This window comes from Dermochelys coriacea, chromosome 11 (genome assembly GCF_009764565.3).
Source record: "Dermochelys coriacea isolate rDerCor1 chromosome 11, rDerCor1.pri.v4, whole genome shotgun sequence".
In the NCBI taxonomy this organism is placed as follows: Eukaryota; Metazoa; Chordata; order Testudines; family Dermochelyidae; genus Dermochelys; species Dermochelys coriacea.
The window spans coordinates 42,644,211-42,670,126 of NC_050078.2; the positions used below are offsets into that span (position 1 = coordinate 42,644,211).

The window sequence follows — 25,916 nt, forward strand, 5'->3', positions numbered from 1 at the left end:
AAGGGCTCAGTAAACTGTAACCCTGGCCCTAGAGAGAGAAGGGCTACGTGGAGGGTTGCAGTGAGCCACTGAGGCTAGCATATACTGTCTAGAAGCGCGGGATCCACGGGGACAAGGTTAGAGCTCTGCCACACAATACAGACAACAAAAAAAGATTAAGGAGGATATTTTTATTTGACATTTGATATTTATTTTATTAATAGATTCCTGACTAGGCATATTCATACAGAATTTTGAGTAACAATTTACTTAAACTGCAATACAGAAATATATTTCCCATACACTGCAGAAGCAGTACAAATGCTTGGGAGAACCAGGGATAACAGAGGAGTTGCGGGAGAGGGATGTAATTGCCAGGAAGAAGCCTGGGAGTGAACCTGGAGGGTTGTTGGATATGGGTGGGAGAAGTATGGAATAAGATTTTTTGGGAGAAGGGAGTTGTTAGGGAGTTGGGGAACCTCCCCTATGCAGACCTTGGCTGACCCCTAGCCTCTCGCATTCAGTCAGTCAGGCACAACTGCCCCTATTCCCATGTGGCCCTCCACTCTCTATTCCCCCCATCCCCATGTGACACTGCACCCCCATTCCACCCCGCCTCAGTTTGTCCCCCCTCTCTAGCCCTTCTGAATCCCAGTCTATGTGACCCCCCCAGCAGTCCCATGTGCCCCACTATCTGTCCTCCCTTCCCCCATAACCCATGCCTCCTAATTTGGCCCCACGGGCAGGGTGCCGTGAGGAATACAGCCGGTTGATGGCTGCTACTGTTGGTGAGCTAGCTGCTTTCTGTTCTGGCACCATAGCAGTCCTTGGGAGGCGAAAGGTAATTGCAGCCCCTCTCCAGGTGAATGTATTTTCTGAGGAGAAAAAAAAAATCTGGGGGAACTCATGAACTCTGTATGTGTGCAGCGGCGCAGAATTCTCCCAGGAATAACATTTATAAAAAACATTTTCTGGTGACGTCCTTCCTACGGCTGTTCTCAGCATTGCCTGGACATTAGACAAACAGGCCCCCTCCAACACTGAAATGCATCCAAATAAGATTCCCTCAGGTGAAGCATGGCTGGGTACCAGAACAGTCAGGCCCAATCTAGTGCTAGAAGAATGACTTGTGCCTTGACTGGTCTGGTTTTCCTCAACACAAGGTAAGAGGAGATATCGGGAGTAACGCGTACCACAAGAGTCCCAATCACTGTATGAGAAATGCCTCTCCGAGAAAGTCTGGGCCACTCCCATCTGGAGTACAATTTATTGCACTTGCTGTTCACACGGTACATGAAGAGATCCATGGATGGGAAACCCACGCCACCCAATCAGATCGTGGAAAGTGTCTGCTCAGAGAATCTGCCAGTGCAGTGTTGAGAATCCCTGGCAGTTGGGGTAATCTGCATTGGAATGCACCAGTTCCAGAGGGCAATAGCCTCCAAACAGAGTTGTGAAGCACCTGCTCTGCCATACTTGTTGAGATAATAGACCACAATCAGATTGTCCAACACCACCTGGATTGACTGGCTGCAGATGTATGGGAAGAATTGTTTGCAGTCTAATCTGACTGCTCTCAGCTCCAACAGATAGATGTGAAGTGTAGAATCATGAGGGGACTATACCTCTGGACAACCTGTCCCGCCATGTATGAACCCCAACCTAATAGGGATGCATCTGTGGTCAAAGATGTGGTTAGAAGAAGAGAGATGGAATGGTACCCAAACACATACTTTACGCCTGTCCTCCCAGCAAAAGGGAGTGAAGATTCTTTGCGGAATCATGACTAGCAGGTTAACACTGTGCTTACCTGGCACATAGACAATACTTGTAGACATCTGAGGTGAAGTCTTAGATTCATAGATACTAAGGTCAGAAGGGACCACTCTGATCATCTAGTCCGACCTCCTGCACAGCGCAGGCCACAGAATCTCACCCACCCACTCCTATGAAAAACCTCACCCATGTCTGAGCTATTGAAGTCCTCAAATCATGGTTCAAAACTTCAAGGAGCAGAGAAGCCTCCCTCCAGTCAACCATGCCCCATGCTACAGAGGAAGGCAAAAAAACCTCCAGGGCCTCTCCAATCTGCCCTGGAGGAAAACTCCCTCCCGACCCCAAACATGGCAATCAGCCAAACCCTGAGCACATGGGCAAGATTCACCAGCCAGATACCCAGGAAAGAGTTTTCTATAGTAAATCAGATCCCATCCATCTAATATCCCATCTCAGGGGATTTGGCCTATTTACCCTGAATATTTAAAGATCAATTACTTACCAAAATCCCATTATCCCATCATACCATCTCCTCCATAAACTTATCGAGTAGAATCTTAAAACCAGATAGATCTTTTGCCCCCACTGCTTCCCTTGGAAGGTTATTCCAAAACTTCACTCCTCTGATGGTTAAAAACCTTCGTCTGATTTCAAGTCTAAACTTCCTGGTGGCCAGTTTATACCCATTTGTTCTTGTGTCCACATTGGTGCTGAGCTTAAATAATTCCTCTCCCTCTCCTATATTTATCGCTCTGATATATTTATAGAGAGCAATCATATCTCCCCTCAACCTTCTTTTAGTTAGGCTAAACAAGCCCAGCTCCTTAAGTCTCCTTTCATAAGACAAGTTTTCCATTCCTCGGATCATCCTAGTAGCCCTTCTCTGTACCTGCTCCAGTTTGAATTCATCCTTTTTAAACATGGGAGACCAGAACTGCACACAGTATTCTAGGTGAGGTCTCACCAGTGCCTTGTATAACGGTACTAAAACCTCCTTATCCCTACTGGAAATGCCTCTCCTGATGCATCCCAAAACCGCATTAGCTTTTTTCACAGCCATATCACATTGGCAGCTCATAGTCATCCTATGATCAACCAATACTCCAAGGTCCTTCTCCTCTTCCGTTACTTCTAATTGATGCGTCCCCAACTTATAACTAAAATTCTTGTTATTAATCCCTAAATGCATAACCTTACACTTCTCACTATTAAATTTCATCCTATTACTATTACTCCAGTTTACAAGGTCATCCAGATCCTCCTGTATAATATCCCGATCCTTCTCCGAATTGGCAATACTTCCCAGCTTTGTATCATCTGCAAACTTTATTAGCACACTCCCACTTTTTGTGCCAAGGTCAGTAACAAAAAGATTAAATAAGATTGGTCCCAAAACCGATCCCTGAGGAACTCCACTGGTAACCTCCCTCCAACCTGACAGTTCGCCTTTCAGTAGGACCCGTTGCAGTCTCCCCTTTAACCAATTCCTTATCCACCTTCTGATGTTCATATTGATCCCCATCTTCTCCAATTTAACTAATAATTCCCCATGTGGCACGGTATCAAATGCCTTACTGAAATCTAGGTAAATTAGATCCACTGCATTTCCTTTATCTAAAAAATCTGTTACTTTTTCAAAAAAGGAGATTAGATTGGTTTGGGCTAAGAAGACCAAGTCTTACTAATGGGGTCACGTTATTGTCACAGCCATATGGCCCAACAATACCAGACAAGATCATCTGGACGATCTGGGCTCAGATTCCCTAAACGAGCCCAGTGACGGAGAGGAAGCAGTCCTCCAGTAAGTAGAGGCCTGCGTGGATTCAAAAATGTATAGCCGCATCCACAGATATAAATCTGTATCCATGGAGCTGCAGGGTTCTACTGGGAACCACAGTGGCAAAAGCAGCAGCATGTTGGGCTGCTGCTCCCTGGAGCCAGCGCCCTGCGCCGGCAGCTTCTCCACCGTGGTTATACCAGTCCAGCCTCACCCAAAGGGGGGGCACCAGGCATACCAGCAGCTTTGCCAGGTTGCGCTAGTGCATGCAAGCAGCTCGTGCTAGTGTGTGCAAGCAGCTTGAAAGCTCCTGGACAGGAGACGCAGACTGCTGAGTGGAAGAGGTTCCTGTCCAGGCATGCGAGCCACTTGCACACATTAGCGTGACCAGGGACAGCTGCTACTAAGTCTGGTGCCCACCTCAGAGGGCGTGGTATGCTGGCTCCTGGGTGCAGCAGCTGGAGATGCTGCTGCTTTTGCCACTGCAGTTCCTACTAGAGTATTGCAGCTCTGTGGACATCTATTTATATCCACGGTGTGATACAGCATGGCCAGAGGGCAGCAGGAGAGTGTTAGAAGGGAGCCTTATTCCCTGTAGAGGGAAGAAAGTTTGCTATAGATTAATTAAAGCATCTGAAGCCAATTAGAGCACCTGAAGCCAGTCACCTGATTAAAAAACCCATGCTTCAATCAATCAGACAAGAGTAGGAGTTAAAGCAGAGTGAATTGGTGTTGGAGCAGAGAGCAGTTTGGAGGAGTTGAAACAGAGTGGATTGGTGTTGGAAAAGAGAGCAGTTTGGAGGGAAATAGAGAAGAGTCTGGAGAAGTGCTGTGGTGGGCTAAGAAGACCAAGACCTTAGGTAAAGGGACACCTAGTTTGTGCAGAGGGAAGGCAGGAAGTCCCACAAGCTGAAGGGCAGGAGAAGGAAGTAGCCATGGGGAAGGAACCGCAAGTTCAAGTGGTTTACCGCTATCCTTAGGGCCCCTGGGACCCGGAGTAGAGGGCGGGCCCGGGTCCCTCCCTCTCCACTCCCCTCCTCTAGGACACAAGTGGGACAGTTAATACCCCAGTTTAGGGGCAAGAACTCTCCCGAAGAAGAGAAAGCACGAGATCCATCAAAGTAGTGCTGGCAGTTTGCCACAACGGATATAAATTTTGTATCTGCGTGGGGTCTACCAGTAAGCAAACTCTGGCTGTAACAGCATCCAACCTTGCCCCAGTGAATTCTATGGATTGCGAGGGTTCCAGGGTGGACTTCTCCAGGTTCACCTTGATGCCCAAATTCTTGAATAGATGTAGAAGCATACTGGTTACTTCCCATGTTTCCTGGTAAGAAGTCCCTTCAGCAACAAGCTGGTTAAGTAAGGGTAAAACATTGCCCCTTTCCAACAAAAGCGAGCTGCTACCACTGACAGTACCTTGGTAAACACTCTAAGTGCCATCAAGAGCTCAAAAAGGAAGAAATTCTGTATCGCTAGTGCTGTTGACTAGCCACAAATCTCAGGAATACACTGTTGAATGTCTATATTAAAATAGGTATCTTTGAGATAAAGGGTCATGAACTAATAGTCTGGATCTCGTGATTGGATAGAAGCAGACAGTGTCACCATTCTGAACTGTAGATGAATTCGTTCGGTTCCCTGAGGTCCAGAATGGGCCTCCATCCCGTATCTTCTTGGGGACGACAAGGAACCTCAAATAGACTGCTTTCCCCTTGCTGTCAGAGGTATTCATTCTGTCGTCCCTCCCTCTGTCTTGAGAGATGGGTCCTAAAAGAGGATAGGGAAGAGGAATGGGTGTTGTGTAGGGAAGAGAACTGGATCGTGTACCCCAAGGAAATGACCTCTAGTACTCATCTGTCAATTATGATTTCTGTCCAGGCAGACAGGTAGTGAGAAAGTTAGCCTTCAAAGGGAAGAGAAAGACCAGAAAGGCTGTGCAGATCCAGAAGGACAGTTGGTGAGCAGCTTGAGGGTCCCATCAAAATGCTGGTCTCAAGGGTGATGATGGTTGAGAGGTGAAAGATGGTTGACCTTGGACACCCTTTCTTTGCTTCCTCTGATGCTGACACAGTGGCTTATGCTGCCACTGATGATAAAAGGTAGGTGTGGCATCATCTATACTGTGGCTCACTGGGTTCTCTTTTGATTGCAGGTCTGTAAATACCCAGTGATATACCCAGGGACTGCTTTAAGGAGTGGAAGCCTCATTCATCATGGCTCTGAATAGAGCACTGCACTCATATGGATGGTCCTCCACTCTTGTTAGAACATCCTTCAGGATTTCCGAGGAGGAGAGCCACAACGAGCATCCCACCATCGCAGCCATGGCCATGAATCTCGCCACTGTGTCTGTTTCTCAAGCGGTCTGAAGCGCCAATTTCATTACCAGTTTTCCTTCATTAATCAGGGCCTGGAACTTGTCTCTAGCATCCTGAGACACCTTATTGGCAAAGGCAGCCAGCTTGTGGTAGATGGTATAATTATATTTAGCCATCAGAGTTTGGCAGTTTTGAGACTAGAAACTGCAGAGATGCCTTGGAATGCACTTTCCTGACAAAGGGGTAAAGTCTGTTCGCTTTCTTCTCATGAGGCCTAGATCTGAGTTGTCTTTGTTGGCTACACTTGGTGGCCGCAGATACCACCAAGTTGGGAGGCAGGTGAAAAAATACGTTGTCTGACTCTTTTGCAAAATACCTCTTCTTAGCCCACTTGGGATACTGGTTGGTGTCTGCCAGAGAGCCCTGGCAGGTTTGAGGATGGCCTCATTAACAGGAAGCAACACTCTGCTCAACCCAAGCTATGTAAGTGTCCAGCAGTTTTTGTGGTGCTTTCTGGCCCTCTTCCAGGGGAATCCCAAGTGATTCTGCCATTCTTACGCAAGTCCTGAAATGCTTTAAGATCATCAGGGCATTGTGGGACAGCCGGAATCACTGCCTTGCTCAATGAAGAAGAGGACAATTTCACCGGCACAGACTCCTGCTCAGTCGCTCTTCATCCTCATTTTTCTGGACTTGTGTTTCCTGAAAAGGCTGAGAAAGTTACTCTTCTACCCTGGGAACCCTAGGTCTGCTTGGGTCTTGTACCACAATGTGAATGTGCTGAGTGTTAAGCCCACACATCTTCTGGGACTCAACACTGCCACTGTGGGATCTCATAACTCCTTGGTACAGGATTCCAGAGGGCAGGGTACCAGAGTGCGTAGGGGTGATATTCTCTCATACTGGAGTGGTAAGAAACTCTGAAGTGTCCTATTTGGGCTCTATCCCATTGAGGGGTTTCTGAGGGCATAGTTCAGAACTGGGTGTCTGCTATAGTCCTCTTCCAATTCAGAGGATGAGTCCTAGTATCAGAGAAGAAAGTGGTGACCTGCCGCTCTTAGTTGATCTACTGGAGACAGTCTGTGGACAGGGATGGAGATAGGTACTATAGCAACATCAGTACCAGCTGAAGTCCCAATGCTGGGCACTGAGCTCTGGAGAGGAGAGGTGACTCTGGTTCTGGTAACAGTGGAACGTCCAGGTCAAGTAGTGACCCAGAATAAACGGAGTTGTTTCTGTAACTTGGGTCACTGCCATAGAGGATGCCAGATTTGGCAGCACTGATGAAGGCTTTGGTGCCCAAGTAAAAGCCCTAGTACCAGAGGGTGATGCAGTTTTCCCTTTTGAAGTCCTTTCTGGCATTAAATGGTTCTGCTCTGGAACACGAGTCTCCTAATGACTTGGTTTGGCTGCATCCTAATTTTGTGTCTCAGGCAGTGTTGGACTTTCGCATCAACCAAAATATCCATCTGCCAGTGTTTGCTCTGGCTCTGTTCTCCAGAGTCTCTTGGAGCCAGAGGGGGGAAATGGATGTTTTAGAGACACCAGGACCAAAGAAGAGCCATTCCTACCTTCTTCAGATTGATGCATTTAGAGACTGTTCATGGCTTCCTCCATGAGGAACTTACAGAGCCAAAACATCCTGGACTGATCAATCATACTCAGTAACAAAATGCAGACACTGCACCTGGAATGGACATACTCTTGCCCCAGGCAGTATAGGCAGGTGTTGTAGTCCCTGATCAGAAAGGTTCATGGCTAAGGCTTTGTCATTGTGGTCACGGATTCTGTGACTTTCTGGGACCTCCAGGACTCCTGCAGCGGCCGGTGCAGTTCGCACAGGGGCCGCCTGAGCAGCTCAGGCAGCCCCTAGGCCAGCTGCACCGGCCTCTGCTGGGGCAGTCTCAGGCCACTACACTCCGTTCCCCCAGCAGCAGCAGGAGTTTGGGTTTGAGAGGGGGCTCAGAGCTGAGGCGCAGGACGGGGTGAGGGCTCTGGGTGGCACTTACCTTGGGGGGCTCCCCGGAAGTGGCGATATGTCCCTCCCTCAGCTTCTTGGCGGAGGCGTGGCCAGACAGCTCTGCACAATGCCTCTGCCCGCAGGCACCACCCCTGCAGCTCCCATTGTCTGTGGTTCCCGGCCAATGGGAGCTGCGGAGCCGGCGCTCGGGGGGACCCACAGAGCTATCTGGCTGCACCTCTGCCTAGGAGCTGAGGGAAGGACATGTCACTGCTTCCAGGGAGCTACACAAAACCAGATAAGGAACATGCCAGCCCCACCAACCCCCTGCCCAGCCTCAGCACTCGCGGCAGTCCAGGACTGCCCCTGCCAGAGCACCCATGGCTACCCTCGGGCTGCCCCCCCCAAGATTTAGTCAGGGGTATATAGTACAAATCATGGACAGGTCAAAGGCTGTGAATTTTTGTTTACTGTCCATGACTTTTACTAAAAATATCTGCGACTAAAAGGTAGCCCTATTCTTGGCATATATCACAGTTTTTAAAGCCAAGTATCCTTGGCAAACTCCCTACAACCACTGGAAGATTGGGGCAGGGGTGGGGTGGTGGAAATAGATTCCTGCCCCATAGGGTTGTACAAGATAAGAATCCAGACTCTGTTAAACTAACTGCACTAAGAACTAAGCAAGTATAAAAACTTTTAAAAACTATTGACACCAATGAGTTGAAGTCAGAATGAACACTGAAGTGCTAACCTAGACCACGAGCAGCAGGAGGAACCAAGATGGTTGCAATCCAACAGCCCCTTTTATTCCATAGGTGCAGAGCATGAGGAGAGCAGAGAGGCACACACAGACCACACAGAGAAAATTATTTGGTTCTGGGTGCATGCACAACCAGAAGTGCAATACACATAGGGACAATCACGCAAAGAAATAGGTTTCTGTACATCACTGATGACATTATAAAAATTAGTTGGACAGAGAACATTTTTCTCCACCTAAGCAAAGAAAGTGGATACTTGTTTTTAAAATATATCATTTCTATCTTAGAAAATGCACAAAAAGTGATGGACCGTTCCACAACTTTGGTTTTTGTTAGGTTTTTTGCTTAATAAGAACCAGCATCTTTCTAAGTTAACTGGAAAAACAAGAATTTCAGAAGCTTTGACCAATCAACTCTTTCCTGAAATTAGTTAATACTGCGTTTGTTTTTGAACCTTTCATCTAAAAGAATTAGAAATAATATAGTAATTAGAGTAATATCAACTTGATGAGGATGTCACATTGTAGTTAATATAGACAGTCAGATTAGGGATTTCTGATCCTGAAAAAAAGAAAAGCTATTCCAAGGACCAGATGTTGTAGGTGAATGGGCCAATAAGTACAGAACACATTTAATATAGTACATACAAATCAGTGATATGCTGCCAAATTTTAAAGGGGCTCTCATTTAAACTCTATCTCAATAGACAACACACAATATTCCTTGGATAAAATACTTTTCTGCCCTTCACAAAAATAAATGCCTCCATCAATTCCATATTCTTTCATTCCTTCCCTTCAAAACCACATCAATTCTATATTCTTCAAAACCCACATCTCACACACACAAAAAAGAAAAAGTGAATTCTATGCCATTCGTGTACACCCCCATCTCCCCAAAATCTCTGAATTTCACTCTTTGCCCATTCAATCCTTCTAACCCGTGCTTGTTCCAGTACCCCTTCCAGACACACCATGCTTCCCCCTCCCCAGTATTTCATGAAAGTTTCTTCAGTTTTCACCTCCATGCCAGTTCTTCCTCACAGCTGCAGCAACAGCTGTTCTATAGGTCCCACTAGCAGCTCTGGTGACAAGTGGGCTGTCTTGGAGCCTCTGCCTCTGGACTGGTTGTTGTCTCAGCTAGGGAGTCGTCCCTTCTGACAGACTGAGGACTCCCATTCAAAGCAGCAGAAGATTGTTCCTTCCTCTCTCTCACTGCCTGAGGGGATAGAGTTATGGGCGGTGAAGGATATACATGGTGTGCACCTCATGTGCTCCAGCAGAGAGTGGGATGCAGCTGCTGTGCCGATAGTTGGCAAAAACAACGCCTTGTTAGCTGTTTCAGTGAGCAGCAACTGATTCAGTAAACACCTCAAAGAGGGCCAAAAAATGTTAACAAGTAGAGGAAGGCCTTCGAACGCTCCTCCTTCCCTTACCCTTTGGAGAGGAGAAAAACTAATTTTGGTCCATCACAATCATCTTAAAAGCATAAAGCTAGCTCAAAGATTTTCAGGAGAGAGTTAGTCAATTGATTTTTGGGATACATCACAAACTTATCTGACTCATTTTACATTTTTTTAAGAGTGTGTGGAGTAGATGGAGGAGAAGTGGAAAGGGAGACAGGGAATGGAGGAGGGAGAAGTCCTTCTGGTCCTCCTTCTACGGAAGTGAAAACCAGTTACTTGTTCCTTTAAACCTCTGCATTTGGTTTAAAGCAGTTTACTTTTTCAAGACTAGCTTCAGAAGGAAAGAGGCTATAATCTTTATTTAAATGAAAAAAGACTATCCGTCATGGAACCAAAAGACTACAGGACTCGTACAAATCCTCTCTAGCTAATTAGCAAAATAAACCAAAGTGAGGGTTAAAAACTGCAAGAAATACACGGTGTTTACTTTAAATGAATGGGCCATGGCCAAGAAATATTTCTGGGATCATTGTGGAAAAATCCCTATAGTCATTAATCCAGTTTATTACTGCAATAAGACAAGTAAACAAAATATTTCATTGTTAAGAATAAATACAAACAAAAATATTTCCTACTCAGATATATAACTATATAAAACTATATATATATATTATTGTCACAACCACGTGTGTGCATTGCACGGCAAGCAATATGATCCATATTTTAATCTCTGTTAGAACTCATTAAAAGAATTAAAGCTTATTTTTCTTCAGAGAGAATTCTCTGCTTTCCATCAGAAATATTAAAAATTATCAGGGTGTCTAGACAAGTTGAACCAAAACTATTCCCACTGAGATGAACTCAAAGGCCACAATCTAAAAATAAGAAAATTAAAAATAATTGTAACTGTAATATTGCCATACACAAAGGCCCAGATTCACTGAACTGGCTGCGTGCTTGGCACAAATTGAGTGAGTGAGGTGGCATGGCATTAAGCCACCTTTGTGACTCCCTGTTCCAGAGGCTGAAAAGCACCAGCCCTAGTTACCAACATGAAGCAGATCAGCCTCAGGGCTGCAAACGGGTCCCAGGTGCTAGTCCAATAGGCAGGCAGATGGGGTGGGGGGTACAGGGCCAGAAGTGGGACAATAAAGGAGCCACTACTATTCCCCTTGCCTTATCCCACTTGGGTACTCTCCTGTGAGGGGGAATCCTTAGCAGCTGGTAAAGACAGTTTCCAAGTCTGCTCTGCACTGGTAAAAACTGGTGCAAACCAGACTTAACATTCTGGTAAATCTGGCCTACAGTACTAAATATGTAATAAATGACCAAGTGATGCCAATGAAACAAAAATTGTTAGTGACCGTAGGCAACTAGACTATTATTTTTAATTAAAAGAGGGAAGTATCTCTGAAAGCGAGATTGTGAGAAACCATACTGGAGGAGACTTTTTAAAATAACTATTTCCTATCCAATCATTTAAAATGTTCTTGTAAAAGGAAAACAATAGTTCATAAGGAAGTTTCATACAAAAAAACCCCAAACGAATAGAACATTAAGTAAAAAAATAAATAAATAAATAAAAACAAAAACAATGTTAAAGTTGGATGCTTACCATACACAGCACAAAGTAATAGTAAAAAAGTGTGCTGTAATTTGATGGAATTTAGATTTTAATTACAAAACTTCAGTACTACAATACCCTAGTTTCATTAATATATCTTACTATAATCACAATATTATACTTCAAAAATAATAGCTGAATTGTATTTTGTGTTAGTGTCTAAGAGCCCCAGTTATGGACCAGGATGCCATTGTGCTAGGCACTGAACACACACAGAGGTGGTCCTTGCCCCAAAAGAGCTTACAATTTAAGTGTAAGACAGAAGATGAGAGGTGGATATACACAACCAGGTGGGGGAGCACATGGAAACAATGAGAATTTTTGTCTGCATGACAGGCAATGGTATCAACACACCAGCAACTTTGGTTGTTTTAAGCTTGTTGTTGTGCTGTTATTCTTCAGTCCTGCTATGAACAACAAGAGGGGTGTTTTCTATTCAAGGAACAAAACAAAAACAAAAAACAGAGGTAATCAACCACATTGAGAGCCCTCCCACATTGCTATCTTTGTGCCAGCTCCTTTCCTGAAGAGAGTTCATCATCACCTTTGCAATGACTTTGTGCAGAAGCAGCAGGCTGGAAATCAGACTATTTGGTGCCTAATACGGGTTTCTTCAAAACTGGACATACTATTACATTCTTGAGATTGCCTACTCTAAAGCCATCACAATATCAATTATTCTTCACTAGCCTTCACCAACTGCGTCAGATTGGACATCCTTCAGCCATTGTCCCAAACTTTAGTCACTGCAGATTGTAGATAAACCAGTCTCTTCGTGCAAAGATCAACTGGCTCTATTGCAGCAAAGTTCCTGAGAATCTCCATTATGACGTGTATTTAAGCCAAAAGCTACTAGACACAGTAAAAAAAAGTATGAAAACGTAAACGTTATTGATAGTCTTTTCATAACTTTTTTAACAAAGTTTCTAGGAAAAATTTAATTAAAAATCAAAATTCGGAAAATCTGGACCTACCATACAAACAAGTATTCAGCTGAGACTGAGCACAAGGTGTATGCTCCTGGAACTTTTGGCAAGAACTATTTCCTTAAAATGTTCTCTTTGGGTAGAGGTCTACAGTGCCTTTAATAAAATAAAATGACAGCACCACTGTTCTCCCTACTCTCCAATTCTTCTAGCTCTTCGGGGTTGGTAGACTTCCTTATGAGTGGAGATTCTTGTAAATGGGTAATGCCCAATGAAGAGCACTGGAAGAATCCATCTGACATCTATGATTTGTCCCCATTGCTTTGCAAAGTGAGGGATTCTGCATCCTAGGGAAAGCAAGTTTAATGGAAAAGTTAAAAAAAAAATCTTTAGTAATGGCTCACTATGTACTGTTGAGTTCATGAAAGCTCAACCCACCGCAAGGGTAAAAACTAAATGCACACAGTCAGAGAGGCTAATCTGGGAGGAGGCTAACCAATCATCCTGGTTTTCTCTGTCTAATTTATGAGTGGTATGGGCCACTCATATTCAGTTTCTCTACACAAACATTAACTATCTTTTTACTGAAATAAGAAATTAACAAGGATTCCTCAAAAAAAAAAAAAGTAGGGAGGGCCTTAGGACGGAGTTAACTTCCTTTTTCACCAGTCATATTATAAGTGTTTTAGCCATGTTCTTAATATGGAGGCACCCACTCCCCCAAACAGTGCCCTTTCAAACAGTTCTTCTGGAAAACACTAGAGGACATCAATCAGGCTAGAAAGATGTATCCTTATCTTCTGTTGATGTAAGAGAAAGAGGGGATGGAAATGGGGGAGAGGAATTTTAGGCCTGCTGGAAACAAATCTGGTGACAAATCCCCACAATCACTTAGTAGTTTGTAGATAAGGGCTATCAAAACAGGAAGTTGAAGAATCTTGGGGGTAGGACATGAGTAAGACACATTGAGTTTTATGGAACCATCTGACTGAGTCACAAAATTATCACAGGGCAAAATACTATTTACCTAATCTGAAGCTGATGGAAAGGGAGGGGTCTGGAAATTAATCCCTGCTAAATCCAGTTTCTTCTCCTGTTGCCAGTGGGCCTGAATCTCAAGGTTCTATTTCAAGGAAAGATTTGTCTTGGGCTCACCGCATTTCTTAGACTATGTGGGCTAGCAGGGAAGGAGGAATCTTGAGACTTCATTTGTAGCCAAAAGCAGTGTAGAAGAAGAAACCCCTCCATGCACCTGCAGGTCCTTAGGGAAATCCACCTTACAATGGTACTCATTTTTCAAGAGTTGAAATATAATTCTGGGAAGAAGAAAAGCTTTAAAAATCTGTACTGTCAAGTCAGTGAGTGATGTCTGGTTCTGTTGCTTTGCTCTTCAAGTGAGGCTGGAAACCTGGGGCAACAAAAGAGGGGAAAATGGCATGGCTGCTCTGAGGGACACAAAACTGAACATTTTCACTTGTTGCTGACCTGCCAGTTAAAGAAGAGAAGGAGGAGCTACCCATCTGTCAGTTATTAATAGCAATGAGGGCACAGAAACCTCAACATTTTATTAATGTAAATTTCTTACTTACATAGGCACAAACGTGTAAAGTAACGAAGTATAAATATGCATCCGATGAAGTGAGCTGTAGCTCACGAAAGCTTATGCTCTAATAAATTTGTTAGTCTCTAAGGTGCCACAAGTACTCCTTTTCTTTTTGTGAATACAGACTAACACGGCTGCTACTCTGAAAAGTATAAATATGCACATAATATGGTAATAAAAGGAGACATCTGTTAAATAGCACCCGATCAACACACACATTTTTCTTCCACTTCTTTCAAGAATCTGCTTCAAAATTCCTTGAGACAAAATTTACCTCTAAACCTCCAGAGATTTTTGCAATGCTTATGTTATACCTGTCAAGATCTGCCGACGTTATGTTATGTATTCATCTGAACAGAACCACTACACTTAGTTATAGGCTATCATCAACCAATTCATTCTCTTGCTAAAATCAAGTCATTCAATTACTCCTTGACTAATCAAGCCTGTTTTGGCTTTTTCTTTTTTCAAAAGGTACTCAGCAGCATAAACAGTTCACTTACAAGAAATGGAAAGAGGCTAATCAGCAGAATTATTGTTTTGCTGCTACAATTTGCAGTATTTAAATATAGTTGCTGATTGGACTGAAAGTTTTATGATATAGCATACAAAACTAGTTTGATACAAATACAAAGCTGCCTATAGCATAAGCTTTATTGTCTCTATCACAGACCACTTTGCAGCACAGATAGATGCAAAAATATATTTGCAATTATTCATTTTTCAATATTTTGATTCTGAATGCAATTAGGTACAATTAATAAAAGTCTTCAAGATTAATTCACAGGGATCTTTTACACTATCTGCTGCTTCATGTTTTTCTTCTTGTTATTATCCTTGTCTTTAATTTAAAAAAAGTGAATAAGTTACTATTTGAGACATGAGGTTAAATTTACAATACAATATAAAATATTTTAGTTTCGTATTTACTAACTGGATAAGTATTTACACAATGAGTAATGAATAAGAGTATTCCTACTGATCAGAATCTGAAATGTATCTCAAATTATCTATATAAATTTAGGGTTTCTAACAGTATTTTTTTAGGGAAAAAGTTAACCCACTTAAGCTTGTAAAGAAATGGTAAGAGAAAGTTTGATACTTCTGACTTTTAAGAAAAACAGTAAGGAAATGTAGTTGATACTTGCTCCTCTCCAGCAAATATTCAAATGTTATTAAACCAGTTCTCATTTACAAACAGAGTTTTTTTGTGTGTGTTTGTGTGTGTGTAAAAACATGCACACATCATGTACATTGATATGGACCCAGAATTAACAGTCATTATAATGTCCATTCACCAAATAAAACACTGCTGTGACTTGTCATTTTTTTAAAAAGTAAAAACTGGATGTTCCAGTGAGCAACAGAAATGCACAAAACAAAACTTCTGATTCATATATATCAATTAAAAATATGTATAAAGGCCACCTATATCAAGACTGAAGATCTTGCATGCCATTATCTAGAGAATTAGGGGGATCTGTAATGGAAACAGACACCCTTAACTCTTGTGGTTATGTTACACTAAGCTTTAGAAAAAATGCTAAACTCTGAAGATACTGAACTTTACTACATAGACTTTATATACAACATATACTTTGAGCAAAAAACCAATTGCTACTGGATAAACATACCATAAAATGTCTTTAAATGCTGCATATGTTAATAAATTCCTACAATGCAAGGGGCAGATATGCTAAACCTTCTTTAAGAGGAAGTTAGTTTATAATAAAAATCCATCAATTGTAAACAGAGATCTAATATTCTTTAAGGAAGAATATTTTTCCAGCTAAAGAAAGCATACCTAATATCTTAAACATAAGTAAAATCAAGTGAAAAAAAAAAGTCAACAAAACACCCTGGTAGATTTGACTTGTGGAGAAAATTTTTCAGATGTCTTTTGCGGCTTTGTTTAATGCCACGGTCCTTTAAGTTTTGTCTTCATAAGGCCTTAACTAGTTGTAATCATATGCAGTCTAATTGTGGACATTTATCTGCTTTTCTTATGCATAGAACATAGCTATTAAAGCTGAATGGTGATGGTGTGAAGTATAGGTTAAATTGGGTGAAATTAAAGCAAATTACTCTGGGATGTGGAACTCTGAAAATAGAAACTGCCAATGATTTGCAACCCTCTTGATGATCAGCTTCACAGAACCCTAAATGACAAGAAAACTTACATATTTTAAAGTTAACTAGATTTTTTTTTAAATAATATGTATAAATTTATTTTAAAATGCAAGCACTCAGTAACTGTGGCAATAATTATTTTGTTTTACTCATACTGTAGTAACATGAGAAGATTTTAATTCCCATTCAAAACACTTGTTTTTGTTAAGTTTAGCCTTGATTTTAAATAACTAAAAAAGTTCAGAAACTGAGCTGCATTGTTAGTTACTCTACACCTAATATACTTTGTTCAAGCAATCTGATACACACACGCAGGGAGCATGTGGAAAGTAGTTGCTTATCTATTATGAAGTGAGTCATGAACTGAATGTCTAGTAGCAGTTAGGGTAAGGAGAAACTAGTTCTAGCACCAAAGAGGAAATTGCACACTTCCACACAAAATCAATCTTTTGACAACTATTTTATAGAAGAGACAAAATCTATTTGTGTATTAACTAATGCATAGGGAGAGTACATGCAAATTAAAAACAAGACAATAGCAGCAGTACCTGATTTAAAAGTATTAATAAAGAATATAGCATCTAGTTCCTGAATGTATGAACCAATCCATATAAAAACACTTTCCATTTACATAAGAGGAACTTTTATCCAACAATCTTAAAGTATTTCACAAAGGTGAGTGATTATAACCTCCATTTTATAGATGGCGAAACTGAGGCAGAAATATTCATTTAAAGTCATATGAGAAATCAGTGGAAGAGAACACAATTCTGATCCTAATAAATCTATTTTAGCAAAGGGAAAGACTTAACCAAGCAAGCAGTCCAATGGAACAAAGAACATACCTACAAATACTGCTTCAGGGTATGGACACTTGTATCTGTATGACAAGCATTGGTGATTGATTCCTTTTGCAACGTATGTCTAGAATGTTTGATCATTCTATCTTGCTACTCCCACAATTAGAAGTAGTCATCACTCCACTGGCAGAATCTTCTACCTGCTGAGATTGGTTATCAAATTACTCTTGCCAGTTAGGGGTAATTATCTAAAGACAGAAGAAATGAATCTTACAGCCCTCTGTGCTTCCAAACCCACAGGCCCATTACAACTCCCCTTGATTGTTTACTGCAGATACTATCACTGTACTGTCCACCAAATCTTGTTCGGGAGGGACTTCTAGACACTCTTTTTTCTAGGTATTTATGTTAACATGTGACACTGACCTTATCAACGGTTTCAGAGTAGCAGCCGTGTTAGTCTGTATTCGCAAAAAGAAAAGGAGTACTTGTGGCACCTTAGAGACTAACAAATTTATTAGAGCATAAGCTTTCGTGAGCTACAGCTCACTTCATCGGATGCATTTGGTGGAAAAAACAGAGGAGAGATTTATATACACACACACACACAGAGAACATGAAACAATGGGTTTATCATACACACTGTAAGGAGAGTGATCACTTAAGATAAGCCATCACCAACAGCAGGGGGGGGAAGGAGGAAAACCTTTCATGGTGACAAGCAGGTAGGCTAATTCCAGCAGTTAACAAGAATATCAGAGGAACAGTGGGGGGTGGGGTGGGAGGGAGAAATACCATGGGGAAATAGTTTTACTTTGTGTAATGACTCATCCATTCCCAGTCTCTATTCAAGCCTAAGTTAATTGTATCCAGTTTGCAAATTAATTCCAATTCAGAGTACCCAGAAGTCACCTACTACAGGACAGGCCCAACAAAGAAAACAACAGAACGCCACTAGCCATCACCTTCAGCCCCCAACTAAAACCCCTCCAACGCATCATCAAGGATCTACAACCTATCCTGAAGGACGAGCCATCGCTCTCTCAGATCTTGGGAGACAGACCAGTCCTTGCTTACAGACAGCCCCCCAATCTGAAGCAAATACTCACCAGCAACCACACACCACACAACAGAACCACTAACCCAGGAACCTATCCTTGCAACAAAGCCCGTTGCCAACTCTGTCCACATATCTATTCAGGGGATACCATCATAGGGCCTAATCACATCAGCCACACTATCAGAGGCTCGTTCACCTGCGCATCTACCAATGTGATATATGCCATCATGTGCCAGCAATGCCCCTCTGCCATGTACATTGGCCAAACTGGACAGTCTCTACGTAAAAGAATGAATGGACACAAATCAGACGTCAAGAATTATAACATTCAAAAACCAGTTGGAGAACACTTCAATCTCTCTGGTCACTCGATCACAGACCTAAGAGTGGCTATACTTCAACAAAAAAGCTTCAAAAACAGACTCCAACGAGAGACTGCTGAATTGGAATTAATTTGCAAACTGGATACAATTAACTTAGGCTTGAATAGAGACTGGGAATGGATGAGTCATTACACAAAGTAAAACTATTTCCCCATGGTATTTCTCCCTCCCACCCCACCCCCCACTGTTCCTCTGATATTCTTGTTAACTGCTGGAATTAGCCTACCTGCTTGTCACCATGAAAGGTTTTCCTCCTTCCCCCCCCCCCCCCCGCTGTTGGTGATGGCTTATCTTAAGTGATCACTCTCCTTACAGTGTGTATGATAAACCCATTGTTTCATGTTCTCTGTGTGTGTGTATATAAATCTCTCCTCTGTTTTTTCCACCAAATGCATCCGATGAAGTGAGCTGTAGCTCACGAAAGCTTATGCTCTAATAAATTTGTTAGTCTCTAAGGTGCCACAAGTACTCCTTTTCTTTTTGACCTTATCAAGTACCACAGAACATTGGTGATGCGGAGGGGTGACCCAGCACAATATATCATGAGTATTGCCCATTCTGTAATAATGTTACTTTTCTAAGAAGGCAGAAATCCCACAACCACCACTTCAGAGAAATGCGGAATTCCCTAGGAAAGCACACTGTGTCCAAATTCTTTGAAAAAACATCCTTCTCCCCTGGAGCAGCAAGGGAACTCTGGAAACTAACCAGGCCATTGGCACAATTTCCAAGCAGAAAAAAAATCAGAAGACCAAGGAGCTCCAGTCTCATTTTCAGAGGTAAGTATTTTTGTCTCTCTCTTGATTTATTTTGCTTACTTCTTCTGCAGACAGAAAGACACATTCCTTTTGTCACTATAGAAATGCATCCCAGGTGATTAATCTCCTGACTGAGTTAAAGAGTTATTGTGTTTGATCAGTCAATAGTCCTAGGTCCTGGAATAAATTTCAGGAAGCTCATACTGCTGTTACTGATGATGAAAGTGATGAATCGCATATTAGCCACACATCCAGATAGCAAATTATTGATATCGTTTCTACTGAAGGCTACTACTAACCTAATTTTGGTTACCTTTCTTAGGTATGTGGCAAGATTAAAGGGTACAATGTAATACTGAAAACTGGGATTCTGTTACAAACCTTAGGTATTTATGAATGACAGTTTGCAGAAGGAAGCATTTTGATAATCCATCAGGGTACATAACCTGTTTTAGAGACACATCATGAATTTTGGACAAGGCCTTTCCTGACTTCCCCTGGGCAATAAAACAAATTAGATACAATTCTCACGCTCTCTCCGATTTCAAGATTATCAGTCCTATCCACAGGAAGAAGAACTATTTGGACTTTTGAGCCTTGTATCTATGTCACAAGAGCAGATATCATCATTTTCCTAGATATGAGGGAAAGCTGTGTAAACAGTATGCAGTATACCCTCTGAATTATTGCTAGCATCTATCTTCCCATCTTAATTTTCACACGGGGATAGATGTCTCCTCTCTAGGAGGACCTAGAAAGGCTAGTATTGACTAATCTGAAGAATGCTTCCTTAGGAAATCTGCTAGTAGCAAAGACAAAAAGATCTGAGATTCTTCCCTTAGGCCACAGAAAGGAAAAGAAAAAAAATGGGGGGGAAGGGGGGACAGGAAGAGAACCTATAGTGTTCTTTCCATTCTGATAATGCTTTGTCTATTGTTAGAAACAGAGGCCTTATTTTCAGTCCTTCGGTATCAAATGTACTGTTTTTAGCTATGTATATGAAGCCTAGATATTACAGCAAAGGGCACATAAATATGTAGCCAGATAGGCCATAATTTGCAATCTTGTATGCTTGAAATGAGGCATCTCTTAATTAGGAACATAAATAAGCAGCATGATTTTCAGATGCGTTAAGCATCTTCTGGCGTCACTGACTGAACGTTTACTGACTGCTTGTTTTATAGCCTTCTCTGTTCTAAAAGCAGTGTACTGTAACCCATTATTATTATTATTTGTACTGTGATAGCCTCAACACTGCAGAAACACAACAAAAAGATAGTCTCTGACCCAAAGAGTTTATAAACTAATCTCAATGAACAAATGGAGGGCACAAAAATAAGGTATTTTCCATAGGACCTGTACCATACGGGTTCTAGAAATGACCACATCTGGGAAGGAACAGGAAGCCAGATCTAGTCTATGGATCTCTTATATAAAGAGCTGCTGAGGTTAATCCCTCTAATCAGCCAGTCTACCATGCTATGAATCAGCTGAAGTATCCAAGTGATTTCCAAAGAAAGGTCCAATCTGGAAGTACAAAGACAGACAACAGTGACAAGTCCCTGATCCAAGATCAATCACAGGAATTCCATGAAACACAGATATAAGAAGTATTGTGCCAGTGAAGATGTCTGAGATATGAAACTGTCATCTACATAACCGTGACAAAGAAACCCAAATATAATTAATTATCCCCAGTAGTCCCATAATAATGGGATTAGTACACATTTGTTTACTAATTAGTACACATTAGTACACACAGCAATAGTGATTTGTACACATTTGATTAAGAACAAAAACCATGAAGACTTCAAACTGTACAACTTTGGGTTCTTATTACTTTCACCTTTGTCATCCTCCTCCTCCTTAATCCCTTTATTTTCTACATCCACCTGTTGTCTGTCCCTATTTAGGCTGCAAGCTCTTTTATTTCAATTTTAGACAGTGCCAAGCCCAATGGGGAAGGATCCTGATTGGGGCCTCTGTTGATACTGTAATAAAAATCAGTACTAATAAAAATTACATGTTAAACAAGACAGGGACTACAGAACTCTCTAGAATACAAAAACTGAAACTCATCAGATTGGATAAATAACTGTCCAAAACCCACCAACCTAGATTTCTGTGAGGAAAGGATAAAATCATTGGCTAACAATCCTTGTCCACTCCCTACATTGGGTCAGCATCAAGTCAAAAATAATTTATGGTAAATAGTATTGAAGGCTCCTGACTGATCTGAAAGAAAGCATGTACAATCGACCTTCATCTATTGCTAGATCATCAATTAGTGTCAAAAGTGCAGTCTCCATATTACAACTAGGGCAGAAAATATTTAAAGATATCTGACAAAAACTACTTGTTTGCTGAAGCATATCATGTAAACAATACGCATAAGCCAACAAAGAGAAAATTAATTGCAATCTTGAATGTCTGAATTGAGGCAGCCCTCATTGCAAAATTTAAGAAATTCAGGAGAGAAGTTTTCGGCTTCCAAAAAGGTTATTTTAACAACTATTAAATTTTAAAATATTTTGAGAAATATCTTGTTTCTGTTAATGGTAGCATACTATAATAATGATTGAACCAACTTAGTCTAATACTTTATACAAATATCAAACACTGGATTGTCCAACCAAGTACACTAAAAAGTACTGCCTAGGCATTGTTTTACAATGAGAAAATTAGCACTGGAATTCTTAAAGCAAAAACTGTATTTAAAAGATTTTTTAATTGGCTTCATTGTTCTGTTATTACTATCAGTATTTTATATATCTGTACAATTTCATGGTTCTCCTTTGAATATCTTCTAATTCTGAGCACTATGGAAGTTAGTCCAGGTAAACATAAAAAACAAAGCAAGACCCGCAGTGTTCAATGCTAAAAAAATGTATGGTTAGTTTGACTGGTGTTACTGCATGCCATTCATGATCCCACACCTTGCTTCTTGGCATTCCAGGCCATCAGACCTTTTGAGGGGATATTTGGCAAAGGCTACTCTGCAACGTTTTGGTTACAGTAAGTATTTATTAATCCTGCTGAGACTTGCGCGCACGTGCGCGCGCGTGCACACACGCAAATATATAATATATAATTCGTAGTAAGTGTTTCTTTCAGAATATAACCACTTGTAAATCTCAACAGGATTAATAGTTAATTACTGTAAAAATACTGCAGAGTTGCTTTGCCAAATATCCCCTCAAAAGGCCTGATGATAATTTGTAAGGTATATTTTACATAGAGTAATTGACAAATTACATGTATTGATATCAGCAAGTAATTTATAAAGAAAGGAGATGAGAGTTAAGTAATTGTTTGCTCCTGCTATTTATTCATCACATATAGTTACCACCATTCAATTAATTGTGATGTCATTTCTGAGAACCTCAGATAAGGAACAGGTTTCAGAGTAGCAGCCGTGTTAGTCTGTATTTGCAAAAAGAAAAGGAGTACTTGTGGCACCTTAGAGACTAACAAATTTATTAGAGCATAAGCTTTCGTGAGCTACAGCTCACTTCATCGGATGCATGAAGCTCACTTCAAATGCATCCGATGAAGTGAGCTGTAGCTCACGAAAGCTTATGCTCTAATAAATTTGTTAGTCTCTAAGATGCCACAAGTACTCCTTTTCTTTTTTCAGATAAGGAACGAACACCAGAAACAGGTGAAATCTTAAGCCATGAGAATTCTGTTTTCAGGCAATGTCCTCAGTAATCAAAATAAAGGGTAAGAACTCCATAAAATAAGAGTTTTATCTTTAGCAAAAGTTTTTTTTAATATTTTCTATTAGACATCTACATGTATTTATTTAACTATGAACCAGATAAAATTCAGTGCTTACATGATATTTTGAACGTTAGCTCCTTCCCCTATAAAAAACAGGTAATTCTTTCAAGATTGGTTGACTGCCTAGTACACAGGCAGTAATTACTCCTCCAACATAATCTTTGAATCTTGATCTCAATTGTGCTGATTTTTAAATAGTATTTAATTTGAAGAACAACCAGATTCTGAAATGATGTTCAGTTGCATTCTGTAACTATCTGGCACCATCTAGTAGTCACAAGTGTCATCTTTTCCTGATCCTATTAATAGCACCTAGATCAGCAATAATATTATATACTCCACTACCATATTCAAGAGTTTTACATATACTACATTAGGTGGTACTTAAACAGTCATACATCTGAAAATTTTCTGATATAGGGGTAGCTGCTGACTACACCCAGCAGTACCTTGAAAGAGCACAGACTGGTCACACTGGTCAATTAGATAATTGTCAAGTAAATTAAGCAGCACTTTTTGCCAAATTCTTGGCAGTAGTTTATAAAATTATATTAATTGCACACATCTGTGTAAACAATTTCAGTACACTGTTTCATTTTCTCTCAAACACATAACGTACCATAAGTTATCAAAGAAAAAACATCCTTTGATTTTACTTGAGTCTTGGATGTCCAGGACATTTGTCAGAACTGCCTAAGCACAGCTTCTGGTAGGCCCAAAAATCCTTCGAGGGCCAAAATAAGTAAAATGTATCGAGGCTACTTGCAGAGTTCCTGAGCTCTGATTCAATAGGAATCTTCAACTTCCAACAGTGCTAGTCCTTTAACCTTCACAAACAAACAAGAATACAAAACCCCCATCCTCCTACTGCTTGCAAAAATAAAAAATAAAAAATGTTAAAAATGTTAAAAGAATATAATACTTTTGCAGTATCTAACCACAGCTTTTTAAACTGAAACGATTTTTCTCCTTACACTTTAGATGTCAAATCCATCACGATGAAAAATTTTGTTCTTAAAAGACTTCCTCAATGAAGCAGTTCATTTCTCTACATTTAGTTCACTGTATTTTTACAAGCACCAGACTGAGCAAACTATGATTGAGAGAAGCCATTTTATGCACATTGCTGTTGTCCCACATCATTCAGAACAAACCTTTTTAGATCGTTAACTACCACAGGAGTGCTGATTACACAGGCACCAGCAATTTCCTAACCAATGACCACCTGAACAATGATGTGTTCAGCTTCTCAGACCCTGAAGCCTTTCAAAGGTGAATCATTTCACAGTTTGGAACTAGATCTCCATAGCAACTTCCCTTTGAGGGTTTTAGAATCACCATCCAGTAATTCTATGATCATCAAGCTCAACCATTCCCAATGGTTCTTTTCACAGCAGATGGAAAAGGAAGCCTTGAAATTTTACAGTCTATTTCAAGCAATTCATCTGGCAGCCTATTAGAATTCAAAATATTTCGACCTTCAATCACAAAGCATGTTATCTGAAGCTGTGGTGATCTCAAGTCAAGACAAGCAGACGTTTTAGTCTAATCATCCATGATGAGAAGAGACTGACAAAAACTCTTAATTCAACCACCATCAAAATGCTTATTTTAACTGCATGAAAGTCTTTCAACAGGCAATGAAAAACACACCACATGTACCATTTTTTTATCACAACCATCCATTCAAGGGAAATATGAATTCTGAATATTGACATGGATCTTTGCACTCCCACTTTGCTTTTCAACAAATATCTGCTTCTTAAAAATCAGTATAAATCCAGTTTTACTCTATTATTCTCTGCAATGGCTCAAGAAACTATGGGAGTAAATTGCAATTAACTTCTTCATAAGTCAGTTTTGTAGCACTAAATAAGTGAAACTGGATCTATCAGTCATTTTTCAGGCATGTTCTAATAAATTCAATCAGCAAGAACATAACTGCCAGTTAAATTATAAACTATAGCACTGGCTAAGATCTTGAAGAAAATCTCTATTTAAATGATTCTATGGATTTTGTTGCTGTTGATGATGCAACCCATTTCCCTAACAGTTTTGGAGTTAGAGTAAGATTTTTCTTCTCTTAAATGTTGCAGTCAACCATTGAAATAATTATAAGACTATCGTGCAGAAAAGCCTTAACTTGAAAGTCTTTTAGTCTAATATCCCAGTTTGATTAATTCTACATACACATTTAACTGCAAGCTTGATTCAACTTATTTAACAAATTGCCAACTGTTAATAAGAATTTGGCAAAATTCATATTTTAAGACTTTCAAGCTAATGTAACAAATGTTTGTTTTTTTCCTAAATACCTGTTAATACTAAGAGAACTTAAGTAATTACTTAATTCTTACTGCTTCCAACCCAGAATACACAGCAGCAAAATGCATTGACTGAAAAACCTTTAACTGAAACTTATCAGCACTCAGGTTTCAGAGTAGCAGCCGTGTTAGTCTGTATTCGCAAAAAAGAAAAAGAGTACTTGCGGCACCTTAGAGACTAGCAAATTTATTTGAGCATAAGCTTTCGTGAGCTACAGCTCACTTCATCGGATGCATTCGGTGGAAAATGCATCCGATGAAGTGAGCTGTAGCTCACGAAAGCTTATGCTCAAATAAATTTGTTAGTCTCTAAGGTGCCACAAGTACTCCTTTTCTTTTTTATCAGCACTCAGATGATTTTAAAGTTCAGAAGACAAGACATTTTCAATAATTATAAACACTCATCTCTAGTAATTAACAAGACCAACAGCAACAAAAGTAAAATGTTTAGTCACTTGAAAATGCCCAGAGGCCTTCATACTAAAACCATGATGAACTGCAGTAAGTTTGATCACTTCATGAAAAAACAGCCCCAAAACATAA

At 40.7% G+C, this 25,916-nt stretch overlaps 1 protein-coding gene and 1 long non-coding RNA gene across 6 annotated transcripts in view; both read right to left on the bottom strand.

Moving 5' to 3' along the window:
• Window positions 1-25,916, bottom strand: part of OLA1 (Obg like ATPase 1) — a 192,213-nt gene that overhangs the window by 100,544 nt on the left and 65,753 nt on the right. The window lies entirely within an intron of this gene.
• On the bottom strand, window positions 12,541-14,139 carry LOC122458123. The gene is made up of 2 exons (XR_006278002.1): window positions 13,560-14,139; window positions 12,541-12,879 (listed from the first exon to the last, which is right to left on the bottom strand). It is a non-coding gene; the product is annotated as an uncharacterized LOC122458123 (long non-coding RNA).